This window comes from Bactrocera dorsalis, chromosome 1 (assembly GCF_023373825.1).
Source record: "Bactrocera dorsalis isolate Fly_Bdor chromosome 1, ASM2337382v1, whole genome shotgun sequence".
NCBI classification, from domain to species: domain Eukaryota; kingdom Metazoa; phylum Arthropoda; class Insecta; order Diptera; family Tephritidae; genus Bactrocera; species Bactrocera dorsalis.
In genome coordinates, this window is record NC_064303.1 from 81,951,158 (window position 1) to 81,969,301 (window position 18,144).

Here is an 18,144-nt window from a genome sequence, read left to right on the forward strand (position 1 = left end):
TTAGGCAGTTAGTTCTCTAACGGAGGTTATACAGATAGAAGTATGTATATAAATTGTAGGAATTAGACGCGTTTTTTCATTTTTAAAGAGGTATCTTATACCAGCTACAATTCGATGGCCACCACAGTGGTCGACTGGATATATTACTCCCAGAGACTAGGGTTCAATCCCTCTTTGAACTAATATCTTTCGTATAATATAATTCACCCTTTAGACGGCAATTCTAATAATTTTTCTGATAAGTCCATGCAGTTTTGTTTTATTTGGTTTTCTTGACGAATATCTGCACCGATACGAGATAATGCGCTCACCAAAATTTTCCTTTAATAAATTGATTGTTTTGTAACCTATATGGCATGTCCCTTGGTTCAAAAAAGACGGCCACATAAATATATTCCATTTCAGTCGCGAAAAAGTCATTAGTCATTGCTCTATAGCGTATGACCTGTTTCATTTTTGAAGAAATAATCCCCTGCTCTGCCATCTCGTTTTAGGCCCATTAACTGAACGTGCGACGGGCTTGATGGTCAATCGGCTTCAATTCATATCCGAGTTGGATTTTTAAGCCACCAAGATAAGCTCCTTCAGCGAAACCTTCCGTAAAGTGAATGGACACAGCTCCAATTATTGCGTTGGATACCGAATGAATTTAATTGAGTCTTCCCAATACTCTCCTCTACAGCAGCAATATCGTTTTCTGTGCTCCCTCAAGTAAACGTGTTACAAAACCAATCCATGGTTACTCGAATTATCGACTCCGCTGGACTGTAAGACCGACCGAATATGAGACGCAGTGCGCAATGTGAAGCGCAAGCCAAAATATTATTTTGGTAATAAATTTGCAGAATTTGCAAACGTTCCGGAGTACGTACATTTGTTATGAAATGGCAAACCGCACTAAATAAGAATAAATCAAAAACGAGGGCTGCTATATATATTTCTGGCCTAATAATGAAAATAGGTATATTTATCAACGAAAATGTTTTTTTTTTTTTTCGTTGGATTTGGCTCGTCTTGGAAGACCCACACGGTCGATTGCTGTTTTGTTTCGGGCTCATACGCATAGATCCATGATTCGTCACCTGTGACGATCTTATAAACGTCTTTTGAAGCACCGCGATCGTATTTTTTCAGCATTTCTTTACACCAATCCACACGAGCCTTTTTTTGAGCGATTGTCAAATTGTGCGGGATCCAGGTGGTCATGCAATATCGAATGTATGCTGGTGGGAGAAATGCATAGGCATGCCTCTATCTGAAGGTATGTTACATGACGGTCTTGCATTATCAGTTCACGTACGGCATCGATGTTTTCTGGCACAACGGCTGTTTTTGGACGACCTTCACGGAATTCGCCTTTGAGCGAGCGTCGGCCACGATTGAATTCGTTGTAACAGTTTTTCACAGTGCTATTGGATGGTGCTTCATAGCCATACAAAGATTTTAGTTCATCGATGCACTCTTGTCGTGATAATCCACGTCGAAAGTTGTGAAAAATGATCGCACGAAAATGTTCACGAGTTAATTCCATTTTTTGGCCGAGATGAATTTTTTAATTCCCTGTAAATAAAACAATTCACGATTAAATGACAAAACGTTCTGAGTTATGTTACGCTAAAAAATATCAAACTTTCCAATGGAAATGTCAGATTGCATCTGGCAACACTTAGTGTTGCCTAGTCCAGAAATATATATAGCAGCCTATGTAATAGCTGTCAAAAAACCTAACTTCGATAAATGTATTATCTCAAAGAATACCATACGTCCAAAAAACACGCGCTATATCTGTCTAACGTTATCACAGTGTAGTACCGGTTAGGTCAGGGTAATAAGTTTTATATTGGTGGTAATTGAGAAACTCCTTCCAAAGTTTACAAAATCGAGTAGGGAGCTCCTCAGGTGTCAAAATTGTGTTCTATTACCTTTGGTAGATGAGTCAATACATTATTTACAGTTTTTACATGTACATAGAACTGAAAACATTACACAATTATTAAAGGTTAATTGGTTCTGGAAATTGTTTTAAAAATGTTCACACTTCGATTGAAGTCGATAAACAGCACTGAGTGTCTGGAATTATACACAGATCTTTAGTAAAATATATACTTATGGTGTATATCCTAAAAAGAGTTATACCCTTCGTCCTGTTTACTTTGGAACGCACCTTGTATAATCATGCATATGCTTTTGTTTGGTGCCAAAAATGAGAAAATTCGGTTTGTGAATTAACATATATAATAATATTCATATTCATATTCATATATAATATAACATATTCTATAATAATTTTCCTAATTCATATTTTAGCTTAATGTTAAAAGTGATGTGAAATGTAAACCTATTTGCAACATTCCGAATCTTCCTATTTTTACGCATTGGGAGTTCTGTGGCTAAATATTATACTTTGAAGCCAAATATTTACTAAGGCCATCACTTACATGGATGTTGCATGTTACTTCCGAACAGTCAGAGCCTTTGGTCTGTTAGTTTCGTATGTACTCGTACGTACATACTATTGTACATGTCTTTCTTATGCTGTTAAAAGCAATAGTCAACAACAGGAGAATTTCCCGTTTTTGCTGTTATTGCTATCCCCAATTATAAATTTAGATAGCTGCGACTATTTGGAATAGATTATCAATATTCTACATGACAATTGCAAATTATCAATTCTTTTTCATGCAAACGTAATATAAATCATCGTCAACAATATTTCACTGTTTCAATTTCCTATTCAGCAAATGTCAAATGCGTTTGGCATATCCGACAGAAACTAATTTGCAACATTAGAGAGGATGCACTTTGGGACATTTTGGAGATAATTTGTAGCATTTTGAAATCGTAAATATATATGCCGTGCGGTTTTCGAATAAGGATGATATGATTAAGTTTCGTTTTGAATGTTTTTGATATGCTTTGACTCGTAATTTTTATACACTTGCAACATGTTGCTACATAATATAATGGTTTTGTTCACCTATCGGTTGAATGTAGCTTAAATATATATAAATGGTTAGGATGACGAGACGAATTGAAATTCTAGTAGCTAGCTGTCTGTTCGTTCGGCCGTACAAGCTGTAACTTGAGTAAAAATTAAGATATATTAATGAAACTTGGTACACATGTTCCTTGGCAAAAATTTTAGCCAGATTACCGTGTTCCGATTTAGTTCAAATATGCGCCATTTCGTTTGATAATCTGTTTCCATCTAGACGGCAAATTCATAATACCCCCCTCGTAGAAGCCCTCCTCCTTATTTGCGAACTCGAACATCCACTTTTCACAAGCTTCTTTTGGGTTCAACTTTACCCCAACAAGAGCGTTCGCCATGAACAAGAACAGGTGGTAATCACTTGGTGCTATGTCCGGGCTATGTCCGGGCTATATGGTCTATGCGATAAAACTTCCCATGCGAGCTCCCGTAGCTTTTAACGATTCATCAACGATCGCAATGGATGGTAGAGTTAAGCGTCAATCCCACTAAACACACAGAAAAACCTTCCTGGCCGTCAATCTCGGCTTTGCCATTGTTTGAGATGATTCACCGGCTTCCGACCACGACCGTTTTCGCTTGATATTGTCGTATGTTATCAATTTTTCGTCGCCAGTCACCATCCGCTTCAAAAATGTGTCGAGTTCGTTTCGTTTCAGCAGCACATCGTAGGCGTTGATTCGGTCCAGAAGGTTTTTTTGCGTCAAATCATGCGGCACCCGAACATCAAGCTTTTTTGTGTATCCAGCCTTCTGCAGATGGTTAAAAATGGTTTGGTGACTAACTCCCATTTTCTGGGCGTTGTCACGAGATGCCACATGCCGGTCTAACTCGATGTTTCCCATGATTTCATCGGTATTCGTCATTCCGCCGGCTGTCTTATCATTGTCGTTTTCACCCACTTTGAATTGTCGAAACCATCTCTCCGCAGTTCAAAGTGATAGAGTACCATCACTGTTTACATGTCTATAACTGTTGAACGTAATATCCAAACTAAGCATGCATAGCGTCGTTTTGTAGATTATGTCAAGACCTTTCAAAGATGTATAGTATTCAAACGAAATTCAAAAGACAAAAAGGCGGAAGGGAGATAATTGACTACATAACATATACTCGTACATATATAGTTGCTAGATTTCGATCGCATATATGATGTTGAAGGAAGGATGTGGGTTTTGGTTTGGTGGAATCATCGATTCGTACTTCTTTCAAAATGTAGCTGACGCCATTATTCTCAATGGGAAAAAATGGGAAAAAATTGATCTTGGAAACATCTGGTTCCAACAAGATGTAGCTACGTGCCACACAACATGTGCAACAACAGAATCATTGTGAGAAAAGTTTGGAAATTCGATTATTTCAAGAAATTGTAACATTATATGGCCTCAAAGAATAATGATTTCATACCATTAGACCGCTTCATTTGGGGTTATTTGAAGTAATTGGTCTTTAGCAATACGTAAACCAAACTCTCTTCAAACTTTATAAGTCAATATTGCACGAGCTAATTACGTGATTTAGTGGAAAGAGTACTTGAGGATTGTTTCATCGATTTCGTTTCTGCAAAAAAGTCATGGAGGTAATTTGAATGATGTTCTATTCAGATATTGATGTGTCAAATCATAAATTGATAAAAATGATTTTCAAAGTGCGAAAATAAAATTTCGTTGGTCTTTGAAAGCATTTGTCGAAAAATTGATAAAAATAACGGTGTGCCAAAATAATGAACCATATAAATAAAACATATGCATATGTATACGTGTGTGTATATATTGAGTTGGCATTTATAAACTATTTTCTTCCACTTTGCTGAGAATTATTGTGACGCGCACGAAAAATAAATAAAAAAGCGAGAGGGACAAGCAGTTCTAAATGGAAGCACAAATAATGCGGTTAAAACTGAAAGTAGAACGCGAAGACCGAAGTTGACTAATACAATAACGTCAAGTTTAACTTTCCTTGATAAGTTGGCAGCATTCAAGTAGTCACTCTAATAACAACAACAGCTTCACACACAGAAAGTGTCAGTTGTTAGAAATATATTATGTACGACGTTCTGGTCGTGAACACCCTTGGCAATTGTCGACGGCGACTGCTTTACCGTTCAGCTGCTGGATTCGTTGTTTGGCATTGCTGAGCGGTAAGCGTCTGTGAAACGTGAGTGGATAAAGATTGTCAACTTTTTTCTCAAAACGAAATTTGCTGCATTTAGTTCTTTTTTGCTGTGTATTATTTGGTATTTGTTGTTGTTGTCATGAAAGTCGAATTAAAAGTTTGCACCAACTGAAAAGAAAATGACAAATAAGTTAAAGCTTACTAAATTGTGGACTTGTCGGGATCCGTTTCGGTATATACATATATGTGTATATGTATGTACGCGAGTCATTTTTCAGTTACGGTTATAAATAATAATACATATGTACTCGTATGTATACATGTATACACTCATGTTCCTAAGAGTTATAATTACGTGAAAATTTAGAGTGTTACAAAAATTATTATTTTTGATAATTATTTATAAGGTCCTTCAAACATGGAAATATTTTATATTATGGAGAGTTTGTTTAGGATCATAGGTAGAATCGGGTCATTGCAAGTCCATACAACACTGATACATACATATAGTGTATGACTCACGTTGAGCGTGTGGTAGCATAGTCAATTCCATTAGTTCAACATAGAATTTGGCATACATGTTTTCTTTAATCCAATATAATGTAATTGTACTATAGAAAGAGAAGATCCTCCATACGTTTGGTTTTGCACCTCCATGTTTCTACCATCTAAGATGCAATGGGCTCAATTGAAGTGCCTTCCGGCTTTCGAACTTATTTTCAATAACACTCTAAAACAGTTTTTCTTTTGTCGGACTACAATATGTTTCCCATTTTTCAACTGACCAATGAAGGTGCTCTTTAACAAATTGAACTCTGGTCTTCACTTGCAAGGCTTCCAGTAGTGGCTCCTTTCTTGGGCTCCAGCCGAAAAATTTAGTCGTTAGCAACTTTTTTCTTATAGTGGACGCAGTAATATTAATATTTAACTCATCTTTATTTTATTCTTTAGGTACAAAATGGCTTCCTCACGCCAAAACTTTGACCTGTTTTGCATTCGTCACCATTTTGACAGAAGCATCGAGCGAAAATTCAATAAACTTGTAAAACTTTCCGGCAAAAAAATAAGAAGAAACGTTAATTTCGATAGCACCGAAGCTGTAATACCCTTGCAAATATAAATTATTCCTTTCGATATCATATGAAAAAGTTGTCAATACAAGAACAAAAACAGAATTATCGGAATGTTCAGTTTGTATTGCAGATATATACATATATGTATATGCTCTCGTGATCCGATATCTTTGATTCGGATAAGTGAGTGTCGTGGTGAGAATGACGAGACGAGTTGACGGTTTAATTTGAGTAAAATTGAGATATCGTAATGAAACGTAATCGGACCTCTATCTATATAAAGCAAATTTCTAGAAATTGTCTATTTACATTTTAGTCTCAAGCTCCCCTTATACATTTAAAATTCAAACCATATCTCACTGAGACATTTTTTTATAACAGACATTTGTTTAAAACATTTGGTTAAAGTCATACATAGGTCGCCGACCTCACCATTTGTATCTACATATGTCTATGTATATACAGTTACGATGTTTATAAAGGATAATAACGGTAGTAAACATGGCCTGGCAAATACAAGGAGGAACCAAATTGTGAATATAAGCACTGTCTCTACTTCTGTGGCTTTGTTAGTCATTGCGCATATGCAAAATCCGAAATGCAACTATAGATACAAATATCGCAAGCATTCGCCGTGTAAAGAGAGATGAAATCAACTGAAATGGAAAGGGATTTCAATCAATGAACCAGGGAAGCAACTGCATCAATTTCAACTCCGCGCAGTGTACCGTACTTCTACCTAAGTATAATCCAGTGAAATAATATGGTATCATACTTCTGTAGCTAAGCTTTGAATGGCTCAAGGAAGCAGCGGTTGCCTGCATCCAAATACATATAGAAATGCGCCAATGTTTTGCGATACAAACACCGGATGTCAGCCCTTAAGCAAATCGGCATTTACATATTGATCACGAGTTGTACCATTTCGCTCTTCTTCTTCCTCTCCTTGCCATTCCACATGCTTTGTACTGCAGATTACAGTGCATAATATTATCGTTACGGTACTCTGAGGCACGGTGCCGCGCTTAGTCATGTATGGCAGCATGAAGCGCGACAAGCTTTTGCAGCGTTTGCTGTTTTCCTCTGTTTCCTTTTATTATTTTCATATTTTTGTTTACAATTCGCTCCCCTCTTGCAGCATTTTTCTTTGCTCGCTACATAAACATGCTTTATCAGCAATCAGCAACATGGCAGGTGCTCTTATGAGTCATTCATACTTGCCCGGCAAATGTCTGCAGCGATTGGGAAAAAGTGTCAGACTGCAAAGCAATGAATCAGACAGCCGAGCTATGACAGATTGAAATGTTGCTTAAATGTTGTGCTAAAAAGCGATTCGACGTCTGTTTATTCGGATAATTTGCTTGCTGTTCGCTTTGCTTGTAGTAGTGCAGTATTTGCGAATACGAAAGAAAAAATAATTGAAAGGAGAAGCGCTATTGCTCTGTTATTTCGTTTGAGGTTCAATTATTCATAATTGTTCATGTTTCGTATGCTCCCCTTATCAAGCTTCAGATACTTCTCTTTATGGATAAAATATACAATTACTTGGACGTCGAATTAGCTTGGCAGAATTTTAGACCTCCGAACAGCTTTATTTAGCCGATTGAGATCTTTATTTATTTATGAAAATTTTGTAGAATGAAAAGTTGAAATCACATACATTCTAACCTTATTATAACCTAAAAAATATTCTCACAAATAAGTGGATGGATGTTGAGATTGGATACAACCAGATCTACATAAGCAGTTTTAAATATAGTATACAGTGTTCAAAATCCATCCAAAAGTCATAACTTTTGATATTATATTAATTTTTCGGAAATAAACATTCGTTTTAATTATTTCGTATTAAAGTCAAAACAAATCAGATTCACTGCCATGAAGGAAATTTTCTTACATAGTGATCTGCTAAGAGCTACCGTAATTCGAGTGCAGTACTGCAAGCTCCGGTTTTAGATCGTATGCTATGGGACTTGGTGTATTTATGATGAAGTGCTAAGAATACATCAATCAAACTCCGTGAAACTAATCCCATATGGCTGAGCTGAAAACGCAAGTCTTGCTCATAAACATTAGAGAAATCTAAGAAATCACTCACCCTAAGAGAATCTGAGATTTCTTCATAACCAGTCAGAGTTGAAGGACCATGAGAAATATTTTGAAAAAAACATTGAACTAGTACTAAAAGCAACGTAAAAAGTCTTTAATTGAAGAATGGTGCGAAATCTCTCCATAATTTACAAGAAATTTTGCATAATTTATGCCTAGATAACTTAGAATTAACTGAGAGTATTTCTAGTTTAAGTGAATTATTTTTGGTTGTGTTCAGTTTTTGCTTATTATGTATACTAAGTTAAATTCTTATGATATAAGGCTTATATTATAAGCCTTGAATTCTATAAAAAAAAACTGTCTGGTTTTTATATTAAAAGACTGCGTTGTAATAAACATTTTAATATTGATAATTGTTGTTTACTTACTTTTGACGCTCACAGTATGTTAAGCCCACAATTAAAACAACTTTTAAACTATCTCCAAATAAAAAATAGCACCCTTTAAATGAACTTTTATCGCCAATACTACCAAATAATTTCATCAAACACCTTACCCTTGGTGTCATTTACATACGCAGATGTCCTTTAAAGTAGTGTGGGGTGTTCACTTCAAAGTGTTTCTTTAATTGTTGTAGCTCTCGCATATAAAAAATTATATTTCAAGTGCCCTTGAAATAGTCCACTTCACTTCACTCAAGCATTGTTCAGAAAACAAAGCATAAGAGAGCTTTAAATTATATTGCCATTTTTTAAATAAAAATGGATGTGCGTATGTATGTATAGTATATATGTATATAGTGAAATATTCCCCACTCAACTGTATTAATTATAGTTATACTATGAACATATATGCGTGATATTGTGGGATATGTAAACGTCCAAGTTAGGGGTCAATCGAGTATTTCTCATTCTCAAATCAAAAATTCTCTTATTTACTGGCATAATAAGTACGTTGCAATCAGTGGCAAGGTCCTGAAGTATATGTACATATTGAAATATATATCATCTTTAAACTGCTGTATTTTCATGTTAAAGTGAGGTTCTACAAATCAAGCTTCAGAATTAATTTAGATTTTTTTCATACTTCAAATTCAGTTTAATAAATCTATTTTAATTCCATTGTTGCAACAGATGGCAAGACTTTATTTAATCAATTTTACTAAATTGATTTGAAAGCTTATAAAGTGCTGACAAGACATTTTGACACTTGTAAGAAATTTCTATGTTGGATTTCCAAAGAATATTTCATTATTTATTTTATGAATTTGTTTCATGAATTTAAACAGGCGACAAACATTTAAAAAACAACTGTTCGCTTTGTTTTTTATAATCATGTTGTATTAATTTCTTTATCACATTCATTTGTCGTTTCAGCAATTTCGAGCATTACGAACTATCTCCAACAAATCGTATTCGAGTGTTAACTGGTGGTCGGTGTTATTTTAAAGGAAAAATAAAATATTTGTGGGATTCACTCTTATAACAAATAACTCATCTCATATGTATGTATATCAAGTTTCTTAGCATTATTTGAAAAACAAGAAGTTGTAGTTCCTCTGTATACGTTTTGAGTTAAAGAAACTACAGTTAAAGAATTCATGGTTACGTGAATTTCACACTGGACATAGAAAGTTTATATATAGTATCAAGATACACTAGATTTAATCCAGTAGTAATGTATATAAACAATTTATCTCATTAACTCATATTTTAACAAGATTAACTTCTCCAAGAATCAATATCTACTCATTCATATGTTCATATGATTCACCGCACTCTATAACCACTACTATACATATTTTAGTATAGTTATAGTACTTAAATTATATTAATTTCCTACCATTCAAAACTGGTAGTCCATTTTAAAAATTCTCGGGTGTATAATGTTTGGACGTTCGGCTTCTATCGAAACATCTAAGTTTAATGCAACCTTGGAATATTTCTTTTTATTTATTTAAAGCAATAATTAGGGTTCCTGTTACTTACCGTTACACGCAAATTTTCATATTAATTTATTATTGATAAGGACATTTTGAAATATTTTCATTCTACTCATTAATTTGCCATCATTAAAGTGATTTCTTCCTTAACAACATAATGAGCGGAATGAAATATTAAGGGAATCTTTTTGAACTTTTTTAATTTAGCGGACTGTTTACTAAGTTGTAGTCTTTGATAATTGAGAGAAAAGTTCATCAACCTTTTTTACGGTCTCATTTGAGCCACTTCCATAACGCGTATTGACACTCTGGTCATAAAATTTCTTATGGCGCATGCATGTATGTATGTGTGTAATACAGAAATAATCGCTCCAACGGCGGCAATTAAGTGACAATTCTTCTATAATTTCTTGGTTCAAAGCAAGTGACCCTTTTATGCGCCAATTCACGATTCACTTACTTCTCCATTTAGTACTATTCGCAATAATATTCGTTCAATCCATTTGAATTGCCTTTCCGCCACGCTCATGGCATATAACAACAACAATAAATTATTTGCCGTCACGCACTTAACATTATGAACGCAATTACGGTTATTCTCGTTGCTTTCATTCATAATTCATGCCACACACAAGCACGCACATACACAAACGTTTACGAGAAGAAAAGAAGAGTCGAGTTGAGGCTTGTGTACTAATAAAAGTAAAAGCAGAAGCCCAAAAGCCAAAAAAAATTTAAATACGAGCATAAAACTTCATCACACTTTCTTAAAGTCTAAATTAAACTTCCATTGAAGAACTATTAAACTGTTCAATACATTTGAGGGACTCGAAAAAATTCATTTACATTTCACTGTCAATGATTAAGTCACTTAACCATTTAGGGTCAAATGCCGTATTCAACTAAAAAGCTTTTCCAAACCATCCTAACCAAATTTAGTTTCGCAGGTACCAGCGCCGAGCCAGTGCCGAAATGCGACAGTATTAAGGTGAGAGTGTGTGGGTGTGTAGCTGGAAGCAAAACAAAAGTCACAAACGAACAAGCAATTGTCGCGCACAAAGGACCACACAAAGGACACATTGGAATCACTTTAAAGCACGAAGTTGTTGCGGAAAAAACTTGCAAGCGAAGTGAAGAAACTCGCAACACACATTGAGTCCTGCCGCAAGTAAAAAGCTCTTGGGGTTTCAACGAACCAAAAGAGAGTGGGAGAAAACGACATATACGTGGAGAGCGCATGAGAGCGTATGAATAGTACTTTTTGTCAACCATAAATTCGAGCACTCATTTGCTGCTAATTAATAGAGAGCGCCGATTGAGAACTCGAAAGAGCGAGAAGAAATTTGTCACCTTACCATAATAAGTATTTATTGCTATAAAATTGTGATTAATTGGAATTGTGTGCAAAGAAATTCTATAGAAATCGTTGAAGCGCAAACTACAATGCCGATCAACAAGTAATTTGGGGGAAAATGTGTTTTTGAGGATTAATGAACAATAAATTAGAGCGCCACAGGTGATTTGAGGAACTTAAAAAAAATTATTTGAATTAATTGTATAATTTTATACCAAACCTTATTTATTTACTTGTGATCATATTTTTAGCAGACTTTTTCTTGCATTATTTTCTGATCCATTTATATATTACAAATATTTTAATTTAAGTTTTGTGATGTTTGATGTTCAAAATATCTACAGAGAAATTGGAATTTTTTTTTTACTAATGAACTGAGCTAATAAAAAAATGTAACAACGTGACACATAATGAATATAGTTTTAATAAAGTATATCTGACATAAAACCAATCGAAGACCCTAACAAATTCTATTCATAACTAAACCATATAATTTGTGAGGCCTATCCAGTTAATTTCAATAAAATATCTAACATTTTAACCAACCTAAATGGTCTAAAAGCCACTGGTAATTCGGAAATCACAAGGTCTGAGGTGATTGCACAACATTTTTACTTTAATCAAGTATATCCGAGAAGATATTGTCAAGCTCTTTTATAAATATCTAACTCATACACAGACCGACATATTAGGCTATAGTTTGTTAGAATAGGGAAAATAATTATATGTAGTAACTGTATATCGGAGTTGGGGTAATTCGTGGATCATTTCACATATTTTATTATTAAATATGGTATTAAACTTTATATTGGGTTGTCAAAAAAGTCGGGAGGTATTTTTATTGAATTTTCGCAATTTTCGACGACAGGCCTTTCGAAGCGTGGCGCATCTTCGACCACCTCTACACCAGAACGAAAACGTTGAAACCATCGTTGTGCGGTGGAAATGGAAACTGTATCGGGTCCATCGGCTTGAGATGCATTTTTGCCTTTATCGTAGTAGTACTGTAAAATATGCCGTATTTTCTCTTTATTTTGCTCCATGTTTGTGACGCTATAACTCACGAACGACTTAAAAAAAACGACAGTCAATCAAACACGTGTGAAATGAGCTTTCTAAAAAGGTATAGCATGACCTGATGCGACAAATAAAACTAGAACTACGCGCTTTCAGCGCCAACTAGCGAAAATACAGCAAAACTTTTTTGACTACCCAATATATCCAATATGTACTGATATATGGTACAAAACCAACCAGAAATTTATAAAGGTCGTATTTGCGAGATAAGGGTAGTATTAACTCGATTTGCTCCATTTTTTTGCGCTACTACATACATATTATTTACAGAAAAAGATGCTCTTTGAGTTAAGGTACCCCACAAAATATCGTTAAAATAAGAAGTAATATCTCTTCAAGTTGGATGTTATTGTAGTAATATGCGGTATATGGTAAATTTTCACCCAATTTTATCAATTTTAGGCAACACGCTGGACCCTTTTTAGAAAAATACCATTTCTCCTATTTATTGAGATATTTCACATAATGACCGATGCATGGCATTAACGCCACTGTGTGTTCGAAAGTCTTTCTATTAGCTATTAGACTGGTGCGTTGGAATCTGCTATCTTTATAGATTGTTCAGTGAGGCATTTCATGACATTTCATCGATAGGAAGTGAAATTATTGCGTTTTAAGTGTCAGTATGTTTGTGTATCGATGTTTAAAAATTGGTCAAACTTTTACCGAAACGTTTCAATTGATGAAACAAGTTTATGACGATGATTGCTTATCCCGTAGCAGAGTGCGGGAGTGGTTTCAACGTTTTCAACGTGAACGTGAGGACATAAGTGACGATCAATATGTGGGCCAATCAAAATCTGTGATCACCGGAAATTCCATCGAAACTGTAAATTCATCAAAACTCAGCCGAAATCATCATTGAAATTCATGGAAATGGAATTGAACATCTTCAAAACATCGATTTATCGTATTTATTATCCAACATTCAAAGGACCATTATTTGACTCAAAATCACATTTTAACCATTAACCTCTCCCCATATTCACCTGATATGGCAACGTGCCATCCAAAAGGCTTACACCGGCATACTGGCGTCCATACCGGCCAACAAGCTAAAACACTCGCTCGACATGGAAAAAGCTATGTTGAAGCAGAAAGAGACTATTTTGAATATAATAAATTGATTTTGCCGAAAAACCATTTGTTCTGTTTTTGTTTTTTTTTTTTAAGTGCTGTTTATTTTGGAACTCTCCTTGTATATCTTAACGCTTTCGCTTAACGACATTTTGGTGACGTGACCATGATCCTATTATACGCATTTGCAATACTAACCCCTTTGGGTGCCAAAGGTTGCCAAAATTCATCAAGATTTCTCAAATTTTGTTCCGACAGCCAATTAAACCCGTCATAAAGATAACTTACTTATATATAACAATACGAGGGCTGCTATATATATTTCTGGCCTAATAATGAAAATAGGAATATTTATCAACGAAAATGTTTTTTTTTGTTTTTTTTTTTCGTTGGATTTGGCTCGTCTTGGAAGACCCACACGGTCGATTGCTGTTTTGTTTCGGGCTCATACGCATAGATGCATGATTCGTCACCTGTGGCGATCTTATAAACGTCTTTTGAAGCACCGCGATCGTATTTTTTCAGCATTTCTTTACACCAATCCACACGAGCCTTTTTTGAGCGATTGTCAAATTGTGCGGGATCCAACGAGAACAAACCTTTTTTACGGCCAGGTGTTCATGCAATATCGAATGTATGCTGGTGGGAGAAATGCATAGGCATGCCTCTATCTGAAGGTATGTTACATGACGGTCTTGCATTATCAGTTCACGTACGGCACCGATGTTTTCTGGCACAACGGCTGTTTTTGGACGACCTTCACGGAATTCGTCTTTAAGCGAGCGTCGGCCACGATTGAATTCGCTGTAACAATTTTTCACAGTGCTATAGGATGGTGCTTCATAGCCATACAAAGATTTTAATTCATCGATGCACTCTTGTCGTGATAATCCACGTCGAAAGTTGTGAAAAATGATCGCACGAAAATGTTAATTCCATTTTTTGGCCGAGATGAAATTTTTAATTCCCTGTAAATAAAAGAATTCACGATTAAATGACAAAACGTTCTGAGTGATGTTATGCTCAAAAATGTCAAACCTTCCAATGGAAATGTCGGATTGCACCTGGCAACACTTAGTGTTGCTAGTCCAGAAATATATATAGCAGCCTATGTACTAGGCTAAGGGAAAATTTATGTTTCGCTATACAAATCAGTCATTTAGCTTAAAATTGATGTAAAGCTAAACTCAGTAGGCTTTATGTAGATTACAAAGGTCGACCGCATTTAAAAAAATAAAATTGTGATGATTATTTCACAATCTAAAAAGAAAATATAATTCAATTTCCTTACTTCCAGAACTTTATGTAGATACTACAGTAGTTCAAACTGAGGTTAAAAATATGCGAGAGATCGGCGCCCATTTATAGGTCACGTTTATTACATTCTATTATACTAGAAGACACGTTGTAAGAAATGAAGGTATCTCAGAAAAACTTGGTGGAAACATTGCGCTTACCACCATATGTTGACGGCTTAAAGAAAAAGTAAGTTATATATAGTATAGCATATGTGTAAATAGAAGAACTTGAGAACTCAAGAATTTTGCGAAGACATCTTTATATGGGTGTGAGCAAGTGAGTGTGTGGTCTCAGACTGCAAACTGGCATGCATATAAATGATGAGTTTATGTAGCAAGCTATTACTGGGGAAGTGTAAATACATACATACTACTATACATTTAAATATATATATGGTATATACATATATAAAATATATTAAGTTATGCTTCGGCTTGTGCCTAGCAAATGCAAGTGCGGGAAAGTATAAAAATGCAGTCACGTTTCATATTATGAAAAACTTTATGTCTGACCTCCTGGCATCATTGAAGCGCATGTGTAATATTTTTATTATTGTTCGCCAGAAAAAATATATTTACTTATCAGCACAAAGAGGATATGTATGTGTATATGGATATAATATATATAATCGAAATAGATCACAAGAACATTTTGCCTTAAATTGGTGGACACCTGCTCATTTTATTTACACTTTTATGAATATCAATGGAGAATGTTGTATTATTTAAAGCATATGAAACCTGAATAGTCTCTAACGAAAAACGAAAATTGTATACTATCTTCTAGACATAATAAAAACTCACGTTTTTTCGACAATTGTTTTATTAATAACTCAGATTTAGAATGGTTACAACTAAGGACTGATTAACTATTATGAACAAAAAATTTACAATTAATAATAATTATTAGTTACAGTTAATAGACGTATATATAATTGTACATGAATTAATCTAGGGAAGATAATTGGTTAATAATTTTGGTAAGTTAAAGGATATATATAAATCAGCCGGTCGGAAATAATAACAAGGAGGTTAATGAAAGCAGCAATTCACTGCTATCATAACAGTTTCAGACATGTCAAATTCACGCCGCTTTTTTGGTGTTATCAAATTGTTAATAATTAACCGAATTTACCGCTACAACAAGAAAATTTTTCTCAATATTTTTTACTACCATTAACTAAGAACTTGTCTAAACAGCTCTTAGCTCTGGTTTTGGCAAAAAAATTGAATAACGCCTCTCTTCGAATTATATTTACATTGTGACAGAAAAGTATTCGGAAATTGTCAGTATGCGATGCGATGGTGCATTATCACCGTGTAAAATCCATGATTTGTTCCCACACAATTCTAGCCGTTTTCGTCGGAAGTTCTCATGTCTCAATACGGCCAAATGGATCTCCTTAATGACCTTCTGTCCTTCCGGAACAAATTTATTATGTACCACATAACGGACCTCGAAAAAACAATGGACATCATCTTGATTTTTGAGCGGGTTTGGCGATGATATAATGTAACCGCGTAAGTGACTACGCCAATGAAGAAGAGTCTGATGATTGTTGACTTGTTTACTATAAATTCATAAGTCCATACGTCATCGGCATTTATAATGTTCTCCATGAATGTGGGACCAGTATGCACACGATCAAGCATGTCCAAAGAAACCTGTTTACGATACTCTGTTTGAAGATCAGGTTAGGTAAGGTTAATATAGTAGGCCAATATGCCAATTCCTGCAATATTTTCGATCTGTCAGCCCCATTTTGTGAGTGTGTGTTGGCACCAGAGTGTGACCAGTTAGTATTCTCATCATCATCTATTCTATCGGGTGATACAAAAGCATGATAAAAAACTCAAAACCCGATGGAAATATAGCTTCAGGTAACATTCAAGAAAATATCTCAAAGATATGAAAAAGTAATACCATATACTCTATCAAATGAAATTATAGACCTACACTACATCTACCAAAAACAGAAATTAATTGTAATTACGAGTATATTAATTAATTTATTTTATTTCATAATGAAGTGGTTTTGAAGCATACTCAAACAAGAATTGCAATAACCAGACAAATTTCACGAATGCAACGTTTTCATTAATATTTTCGAAACCAGTTCCTATAACCGGGCATTAGTATATACATTCCAATACCAGACACGGACTCTATTTAGGTAAAACTATGTATGATAAATATCTTGTCGTGATATGTGTCAAGAAAATTTTGTACAATTTGTATTTCCCGTTTAATTTTTTAATTTTCATTAATTTTTGTAATTGTCCGACATTTTTTATTTTGTATGAAAAATACGCAAATGATCACAGCAAATAAATTCATATATGCTGGCGCCTGGCGCTGGTTCGCGGTGGCTTCACTCCTGGTTCGATTTTAGTTTAGTAGAAATTTAGTTCAGAGTTTGGGACGGCCCTATATGTGGACAGCTTCCATAGCCGATTATGAAGAATTTTACTGTATTTATATATAATAATATATATATGTATGACACATATATATAAATCCTGAAGTCTTAAGACTAGAACCTTAATCAGCCTGCTCTTTACTACAAATATTATTCGCAAACACGAAATTGAAGAAAAGGACGAAAAACAGAGCGAACAGACAAAATAATAAGAAATTTTTAATCTTCTTTCGCTTCCCCCAATTTCGCTTGCATAAATTATTTTGGTTTAAGAGCTGCTTTGTGAAACGATGGTAAATTGATTTTTTATGTTTAATACCTGGCGACAAATAAAAAGATGCATATCAAATGAGCAAGACGGCGCGATGTATAAATAATATAAGCACGAAGGCAGGGAAAACTCCTCTAGGTTATTCACGGCGTCGAACAAATTTAAATAGCAGCGCAATTTCGTGCAACTCAATGTTAAGAGCGCATAATTTTATGCGTGACGCTTTAATATAATTCGTGCAATGTTTTTTGTGAGCAGATTTATAATATGAATATATAGTGAAGATATGAAATTTATTACACTTATCTACGGCGCGCTTAAAATACTTATAGGAGAGTATAACAGTTCCTAAATATCGCTGGCGCAAACATTAAATGCATGCTTAGCTAAGAACAATGTCTAGCTTCTTTATTAAAATTACCAAATCTTACACCAAGGTGTAGTCACTTAATTGCCAGCGCTATAAGTAAGCT

At 34.7% G+C, this 18,144-nt stretch overlaps 1 long non-coding RNA gene across 1 annotated transcript; it reads right to left on the minus strand.

Annotated features, from left to right (window-relative positions):
• Positions 1-1,039: 1,039 nt before the first annotated feature.
• LOC125776863 (uncharacterized) lies at positions 1,040-14,467 on the minus strand. Its single transcript, XR_007422035.1, has 2 exons — positions 14,156-14,467; positions 1,040-1,082 (listed from the first exon to the last, which is right to left on the minus strand). It is a non-coding gene; the product is annotated as an uncharacterized LOC125776863 (long non-coding RNA).
• Positions 14,468-18,144: the final 3,677 nt, after the last annotated feature.